Genomic DNA, 9670 nt, shown 5'->3' on the forward strand with positions numbered 1-9670 from the left:
TACTGTAACTGAAGAAATATCTGAACCTCCGCTTCCCAAGCATGAGTAAATAAATCATCTTTGTTTAAACTTCCCGTACAGCTCACACTCCACCGCCACTAATCCCACCTGTTCGTATTCCAATTGCCACCCTGGCCCACCGTGACCTTGGGGCCTGATTCACTCGGTGTTCGGTTACCCCGACATGAGTGTGAGGTGAAATCAATGTTTATTGATGTTTACCATTAAACATCAAATCCTTCCAAGCCTATCGATATGATTGGGAGTTTTGTTTTGCTTTGTTTTTCCCCAATGGCAGCAGGAGCAGGCCTATCTTTACAGATTTGTAACCCCACAAATGGAAAAAAACTAGTCAACATGCAGTAAAAATAATAGGCAAACAAGAAAAAAATGGATATAAAATGCACAGTCTCTTTGGAATTGCAAGTCTCTTTCCATAGGTAATATGGCTGCAACTGCACCTTTCAAAGAGGATAAAGGTTGAGGTTATGCATAAGATAAGCATGGAAAGTTGAACTGCAGACTTGATTTTAAAGGTGCTCCTTATGTATGAAAATGAAATCCTGGCCCCAATAAAGTCAATGGCAAAATTCACATTGACTTCAATATGAGTTGGGTTTTACCCCAGAATTTTAATGGGAAAGCATGTGTCACCTTTCTAAAACAGGTTCGGAGACCCATGCCTTTCTTGTATGCCTAGACCATGATGGCAAGTAGATCTTGGAAGTGACACTAACAAGAATGTCCCACCCACCTGCTTCTGTCCACACAAGCCAGACCAGGACCATTCCCCTTAGTTTTGGATATTCTTGAGAATCAGCCACAGACGAACCCCATAACAGATGCTTTGTTACATTTCTGGATTTGGAGTGGACAAGTAGGAGCTGGTGTGTACAGCTTTTTTGTGGTTGTCCCAAACATACTACTGTTGCAGTATCACAAACCCTTCATTTTCAGGGGTGTCCAGCCAACATCTTGTACAAGCACTAAATGCAATATTCCTATATAAAACAACAGGGAATCAGTTATGTACCGTGTACACTAAAACATAGATTAATAGACACTGTAGGTAGGCAGCTGGTTTTACTTTTCATTATGAGGAAATGGTTATTAGTTACAAGAAATTTGCAGAAATGATGCAGACACTTGAACTCACCATAGCTTAAGTCCCTTTGAAAAGAGCTCTCTGCAATTAGTAATGGACTAATTGAAATACTTCCTCTAAACAGAACTTTATTTGCCCCTAATTTCTTTCTGAATAACACTTGAACTTGATGTGCAAACAGTAATCATGTGGGTCCTACTGTTCAGAAACTTCCAAGGCAGTGGCTATTATTATGACAATTTTCCTCCTTTGTTCCTACAGCTGCATGCCCTAATCAGAATTTAGACAAATGGGCCACAACCAAAAGTGGAAAGCTTGATGATGCTTCACCTTTGAACATAGATCTGTCTGTACAAATATGCTGTGCAAATAGAGAAGCCTACATTACCCCTATGGCCTTGCATACTAAAGAGAAAGGGATAAATAAATGCAACAGTGTTTACTAGATCTCCACTGCTGCTGTTTCTGATAATTTTGATTTTTCTTTTTATAGAAATTTAATTGCATAGGTAAAAGGAAATAATGATTGAACCAGAGGTGGTGCAATCATCTACCCTACAGGTCTTCAAGAGAAGACTGGATGGTCACTTGCCTGGGTCACCTCACCCCGGATGTCTTTCCTACTCATGCAGGGGGCTGGACCTGATGATCTTTTGGGGTCCCTTCCAGCCCCATGATTCTATGATTCTAAAACTGTGTTTTTTAAAAGTATAAAATACTACAGCATATTCCAGTATGGACAGTCCATGATCAGAAGTTCATTACCAGTGGAAATTTCTGAAAAATGTCCACAGTATAAGCCTTTGTGGGAGATGAACCATAAAGGTGTTCAGCCTGCAGCAACCTCCTCTCCCCTGCTCTCCAGTCATCCTCAGACCCGAGTGATCCTGTCTAGGTAAGGCATGGAGAGCAATGTCCACTCCACTCCTCTCAGTCCCCAGGATGAGTGGAGTAGTGGGAAAAGACTCCTTGTGCCTGGCCCAGACCAGAGGGTAGAGACCAGGCATGGAACAGCCTCCTCCACTCTGTTCCTGGTCTCTGAGAGTGGAGCAGAGGGAGTGGTGGGAAAAGCCCCCAAACCATTTTCAAAGTCAGGCAGTACCCAATCTGGGATACTTCAGAGAGCATTGCCCTGCTGCTTCATTTCTCTCTGAGACCAGACTAGGATGGACATAAACCATCTTGCAAAAACAAATGATTGTATATCTCACCAGGGAACTCTTCTAGGTTTGTACCTAGATGATCGTTCTTCTAAAAGGGACATATCTCCTGCAGGAGAAATTGAGTGAATGTTTGTATACTCATAGCTTTTACCAGGAGTAGAGTCCCCTGGTAGAGACATAACACCTTCTTGTGGCCAAAGAGTTTTTACCAGTAGGCAGCGTGACAAGGACATGAGTTCTCTTGCCTATTAATGTAACTTTTAAAAAGCTCTTGCAATACTGGGGAAGCTCCAGAGGCTTGGAAAAAAGCTAATATTGTGCCAGTATTTTTAAAAGGTAAATGAGGCGACTGGGGAACTATAGGCCTGTCAGTCTAATATTGATCTTGGGGTAAAAAAAAAACAGCTGACATGGAACTTGATTGAGAAAGGAATAAAGGAAAGTAATATAATTATCACAAATCAATATAGGTTTATAGAAAATAATTTTTGTTGAACTAACTTAATATCAATTTTTGAAGAAAATACAAATCAGGTTGATAAAGGTAATTGTGCCACTTTAATGTACTTAGCTGTTTATAGACATTTTGCTAGGGTACTACATAGCACTTTGATAAAGAAGCAACCAAAACAGATTAAAATTGGTTTTAGAACATGTCTCAGAATATGATTATAAATAAGGAATCATCACGCAGTGAGTGTTTTTTATGGATTAACACAGGAGCTGATTCTTTGCCCTTGGCTATTTAACAGTTTTATCATTCATCTGAATGAAATAAGTGTCTGTTTATTTTTACTGTACACAAATGGTATGTTCAGTTACCTTTTATTTCATATACTATCTGTTCCTGATACAACAGAGTTTGCAGCATCAGTTTTGCATTTTTGTGTCTCAATTCCTACTAGAAAAGACCAGGTTGTGATTGGAAACTGGGACAAAAACTCTCCCAAAAGACACAGAATTAACCCTGGACAAAGCAAGCAAAATTTGCTAAGCAAAGGAAATTACACAGTAGCCAAAGCAAGTACCCTTGTTGATATTAACACTAAGGAGAAGCTACAGGCCATGTAAGCAGGTAAAATTGTAGTCTTAAAATGACCTTGTTTCCATTAGAGGAGTATGTTGTTAAATTGTATCTTTCTGTTTTGTTATTCCAGTATATTTTGTCCCAGAGAAAAGTGGGACTATTGAGATAAAATGCCAAAGTCCTGATCTTATCAAGAGTCTGAACTTATTGGAATGTCAAGATTGAGAAAGAGACTGAGGGCCTTGTTACACTTTATCTTTTGATCTGCACAAGTGTTGACCTGTGTTAGTGCTAGCTTGGCAGTTGGAAGAGTCATACCTTAACCTAGAAACCTTCCCTGAATTTCCTCCACCTATACAGCTGTGTCTTTCCACTAGAGGCCTGGTGAATGGGGGCAGAACTAGGGGTTGTAACTGTGAATTACCATTAGAGGATAGGCTTCTATCCTTGCTGTACAGGCAGGGCTGTGAGAGATCCTGGGATATTGAAGGACTTTACCGTAGGCAGCACATCTGTGGTAGTTGCCATACGTTAATGAAATAGGAGCTGGGTAGTACAAATCAGACATCATTCTGCCCTGGAGTGGAATAACATTGAGCTGCATAATGAGTGCTTAAAATTACTTTAACGTATTAATCCAAGGGTTAAGAGTTCCAGAAGCCACCCAAAATTATCATGTAACAAGGGCCTGAGGGAATCTTCACAAGACAGGGAAACTTTCTGCAGTGCAATTCAGGGTAGAGCCTCACTATCCTACAATGAATACTCATAGGACAGTTCCCCTCACTTTCAGGCCAAGGGAAGGTAAAAAAGAAATCAGGTTCATTGCACTGGGAACAAGAGTGAGTAGAGGGACCAACAGCATCTGTGTGTAGGTTTCAAATATGTATAAAGAGTCATGTTTCCAACTACCTACAAGAAAAGAAACTTTTTTGAGGAGGGACAGTTGATACCAAATATTTGTTGTTTAATTCATCAGCAGGATTCATTGAGCTAAACTTGGTTTTGCTTGTTTGGTGGTTGTTGTTGTTTTGCATTCAACTCCCTATTTGCTTGACTCTGTTTCCTCAGGTTGCAATTAGATTGCATTCAGCTTTCAAAGTATTTTTACCAGAGAATCCAGCACATGAACTAAGTGTGCCCCCGGTGGCTGGAGGGGGGGGCACGGCAGTGGTGGAAGCATGGTAGCAGGTAAGCAGGAGAGCTCCTGCAGATGTCACTCATTGGGGAGGGGGCTGGCGAGCACTGACCAGGGGCCAGTGACCACCTACAGATGCCGCCAGCAGTGTTGGCAGCTTCCTGCAGGGATCACAGACCATCTGCAGACACTGCCAGCGCTGTCAGCTGTGCCTTTTTGTAGGGGATGCACTGTCATGTTCAGGGGGTGCATATGCACCTGTCACACGTTGCCCCTGATCTAACAGATGAGTTGGATAAAGTTAGAACTGCTGGGTTTACACCAAACAAAAACCAGAAATAAAATGCATGGGAGTGAAGTTATCCCAGAAGGTAAACGGGTAGATATCAGTAAATTTGAGAGCATTACCAGTGGCCCTACCTGCCCTAGCATACAGAGATTTCTTGAAGTGGTAAAATTAGTAGGGGAATTTGTGCGAATCTAGTTGCCTGAACCAGCAACTACAGTACTATTATGAAAAGATGAATAAGTGATACAAATCTTAAAGAACTGGGGAAACTGAAGTACTTAAAGAAGACCAACTCCTGAGGTACTATGACAAGAAGAGCAAAACTTTATTAAATGAATGCTTTATTGATTGCTTTATTGGACAACTTGGGTATTGACACAGTTGTTTTACAACTAAACTAGATACCATGGGTTCATACATACTGGGCAGAACTCTATTATCTTTGTGGATGACCAAAATGCAACCGGAAACTAACTCTGGTGAAGGTGGAAACAAACATCACCTGACATTTCATTTGTGCCACCATAATTTTTTTATGGCAACACAAGTGCTGAGCAAATAGACAACAATACTTTTCATTATGCCACATGAAAGGAAAATCAGTGGCACAACAAAAGGTGGATGTCCCGGGACCCGAGGAAGCCGGGAAGACTTACCGGGAGAGCAGGACGCCGCTACGGAGAGAGAGCCCACGTGGCTCGTTAGCCGTGTCTATCTACAGCTTTAGCCGGCAGCTGACAGGTGACATCAGCCACTGGCCGGGAGATTTAAAAATGGTGGCCACTGCTCCAGAGGTGGCGGATGAAGAGGGGAACAAACGGCTGGCAAAGCTGCCCCTGCCGTTAGCCCAGAGGGATGGGAGCTGCAGAGTCAAAGTGCTGGAGAGCCCAGGAGCCTGGAGAAGAGGCGGAATGGCTGGATCACCAGCAGATGAAGCTTGCGGTGGCAGATCGGGTGAGCAACGAAGGATCCAGACCACTCAGGAAGATCCTGAGATGCTTGTAGTAAGTGCCGTGGCAGTTGGTGCAGGAAGTGCCGAAGAGGGGCGTGAGGCTGAAGGCTCACTTGGCAGGAGAGAAAGATTGGGGCGGGATCGCCGCCTGGAATAGAAGGCGTCAATTGAAGAAAACAGGGACAACGCTATATATCCAGCCAGGAGACGTCATTCCCGGGCAAGATCTTAGGGGCGTTGGAGGCAGGTCAGGGAGGTAGACTTTATAGAAGGATTGCTTTGAGGAAGTACGCAGCTGATGGTGTAGGGTGACAGATTGGTGGTGGCAATTATCCTTTGTAATAGGGCTGGGCCATCTATATCGGCGGGGAAGGAGTTTGCTGGCACATCACGGAGCAGGTGCAGGGAAGTGGAGACCACAGGCAGCATGAGGCCGGGGTGTAGGGGTGGCAGGAGCCCCATAGGTAACCGACAAGGCCAACCCGGGACACCGAGGGACCCGTGGACTAGCCCCGCCCCACTGGGATAACAGCAAAATCGTGGCAGGCGAGAAGCGGGGTTGTCGAAGTGGGTATACAACCAAACTTAGTAACACCAACGTTTGATGAAGAAGGCGGTCACTGGGACAGAGCCAGACTACTCGAGAGCTACGAAGGCCCATCAGGGACAGTGGAAATAAACTCTGCTGCTTTATTGTGGTAGATGACTATTATCTGTGGTACTTACTCAGCCAAACCCCTGCCTTGTTTGGTCACTCCGCTAGGGAGGAGCCAGACTGGCTTACCTGCTCAACTGAGCTTTAAACTAAGCCTTCCGGGGATTGGGAGGATTACTGCCAATGCAAGCCCACTAGGCAACCCTTGTATATCCAGAAGACTAAGGCAATCAAGGGAACCCACCCCTACCCTAGCCCTGGAACAATCTGTGGGGAAAGCAAGGGCCCTTAATGGGACAATCGCCTGCCTGTATACCAATTTCAGGACCTTGGGGAATAAACAGGAAAAACTGGCCCTCCTGCTAAACAAGAATGACTACAACATCATAGACCTGGTGGGACTCCACCTATGACTGAGCCACAGTTATAGATGGCTATACCTTGTACAGGCATGATCATGCAGATAGAAGTGGCGGGGGTAGCTCTCTATGTCAAGGACAGCTACACATCTATGCTAATTGACATTGGCACCCAGGAAGGATGACGGGTCTCCCTGGGTTAAAATACATAGGGAATGTGGCACAGGGGACATCATGGTAGGAATCTACTACTGACCTCCTAACCAGAAACAAGAGCTGGACCAAGAATTCACCAGGGAACTGGCTGAGGCTGCACGCTTTTGGTACATGGTCTTCATGGGAAACTTTAACTATGCAGATATCTTGTGGGAAGAACAGTCGGCCAAATCCGAGCAGTTGCAAATCTTCCTCACGCGTGTGGATGAACTCTACCTGACCCAAGAAGTCTATGGGCCAACAAGAGGTAAAGCATTGCTGGACCTGGTACAGGCCAAAGGGGATGACCTAGTCAGTGACCTAAGAGTCAATGGAAAGCTGGGTGTTGGTGACCATGAGCTGATCACTTTTATTATCCTTGGCAAAGCTGGCATGTCAGTCAGCAATAAGTCCTCAACTTTAGGAAAGCTGACTTTGACAAGCTCAGGAGGCTCATTGATGAGGCCCTAAGGGACCACAACTCAACAGGAAGAAGAGTTCAAAAGGACTGGTTGCTCCTCAAGGGAGCAATCTGACAGCACAAGGGATGGCCATCCCATCTTGGAGGAAGGGTAGCAAAAAGGTGTAGCAACCCCCTTGGCTCAGCAAGGAAATTGAGGACCTTCTAGGCCTCAAAAGAGAGACTTTTATAAAGGATGGAAGGATGGAAGTACCACCAAGGAGGAGTGCTCAGCACTGGTCCATACCTGCAGGGAGTGGATCAGGAAATCCAAGGCTGCAGCCAAGCTCCATCTGGCTTCACATATCAAGGATAACAAAAAGTCCTTTTTCAGATATGTAGGGAGTCAGAAAAGAAGAAAGGGTAACATTGGACCCCTGCTGAACCAAATGGGACAGCTGATAACTGATACCCAGGAAAAGGCCAATCTGCTTAATGTGTACTTTGCATCAGACTTTCATCAGTTCAGAGGGACCGCCCCACCTAGCAAGACACAGGATGGCCAGGGTGAGGGCATATTTATACCCAGCATCAGTTTTGATTTAGTAAAGGATCACCTTGAGAGGCTGGACACCTTCAAGTCAGGTGGTCCAGACAGATTACACCCTAAAGTACTTGAGCTGATAGATGTCATAGCCCAACCATTGGCAAAAATATTTGAAAACTTGTGGTGCTTGGGTGAAATACCTGAAGATTGGAAGAAGGCCAATATGATACCCATCTTCAAGAAAGGGTGGAAAGTAGATCCCGGGAATTACAGGCCAGTCTGCTTGACTTCCATCCTTGGTAAGATTCTGCAGAAAATTATCAAGGAGACCCTTCTGGATAAGCTGACTGAGGGCAACATCCTGAGGGATAACATGGGTTTGTTACAGGTAGGTCTTGCCTAAGCAATCTCATCTCTTTCTATGACTAAGTGACCTATCACCTGGACAAGGGAGAATAGATTGATGTCACATATCTGGACTTTAAAAAAGCTTTTGATCTGGTGTCCCATGACCTCCTCACAGAAAAATTGGCCAACTGTGGCCTTGGCTTCACCACAGTCCATTGGCTGGGAAAATGGCCTTGAAGTCTGCCCGAGAGTAGTGGTCAATGGTAGTAGATCATCATAATGCCCCATATCCAGTGGCATCCCCCAAGGCTCTGTCCTTGGACTGGTTCTTTTTAATATCTTTATCAATGATGTGGACATTAGTGTCAGTGGCGAACTTAGCCAATGCGCTTCTGACACCAAACTTGGGGCATAGTGTTCACACCTGAGGACAGGCTAGTGATCCAGGCTGACTTGGATAAAGTTAGTAAGTGGGTGGATACAAGCCTGATAATATTCAATATTGATAAATGTAAGGTACTCCACCTCAGGCGGGGGGTGGGGGGAGAACCCCGCAGCATGCTTATAAGCTCAGCGTGCTACACTGCTAGCACCATGGCTGAAAGAGACTTGGCGGTCATGACTGACCATAAAATGAACATGAGCCACCAATGTGATGTTGCAGCCAGCAAAGCAAACAAAACTCTGGCTTGCATCCATAGATGCTTCTCAAGTAAATCTCAAGATGTCATCCTCCCACAGTACTCAGCCATGGTGAGGTCGCAGCTGGAGTACTGCATCCAATTCTGGGTTCCACAATTGAAGAAGCACGTCGAGAAGCTTCAGAGAGTCCAGAGTAGAGCCATGTGCATGATCAGAGGGCAAGAGAATAGGCCTTATGAAGACAGGCTGAGAGCCTCTGGAAAAGCACAGGCTCAGGGGGAACCTGATGGCTACTTATAACTACTAAGGGGTGTACATCAGGATCTGGGAGAACATCTGTTCACCAGAGTGCCCCAAGGAAAATCAAGGACCTATGGTCATAAACTCCTCCAGGACAGCTTTAGGCTTCACTAAAACAGGCAACGACCTGGTAAGGGGCCTCCAGGTCCTTGACCACCTGGGTGATAGCAATCATCACTTGCTGGAATTCACCATCCAGCACAGGGTGTCAAGGATCAGCAGCAAGGCGGTAGCCCTAGACTTCAAGAGTGCCAACTTCAACGAGTTGAGGAGATTAGTGGGAGAGGTGCTGGGGTTCTTGAGAGCAGGGGAGCTCAGTGCCGAAGATGAGTGGTCGTTCCTTAAGGAGACGATACTCAGGGCCCAAGGGGTGACCATCCCAACAAAAAGCAAGGGTGGCAAGAGTGCCTGAAAGCCCCCCTGGTTCACAAAGGGTGTATGGGAATGCCTGATTGCCAAAAAGGCAGTGTACAACTGGTGCAAGGGGGGTGCTATCTCCAAAGAGGAAACCAGCGTTCCCCGATGGCATGTGTGCAGTTTAAAAGGGCCC

The sequence above is a fragment of the Crocodylus porosus genome, unplaced genomic scaffold (genome assembly GCF_001723895.1).
Source record: "Crocodylus porosus isolate Cpor-Errol unplaced genomic scaffold, CroPor_comp1, whole genome shotgun sequence".
NCBI classification, from domain to species: domain Eukaryota; kingdom Metazoa; phylum Chordata; order Crocodylia; family Crocodylidae; genus Crocodylus; species Crocodylus porosus.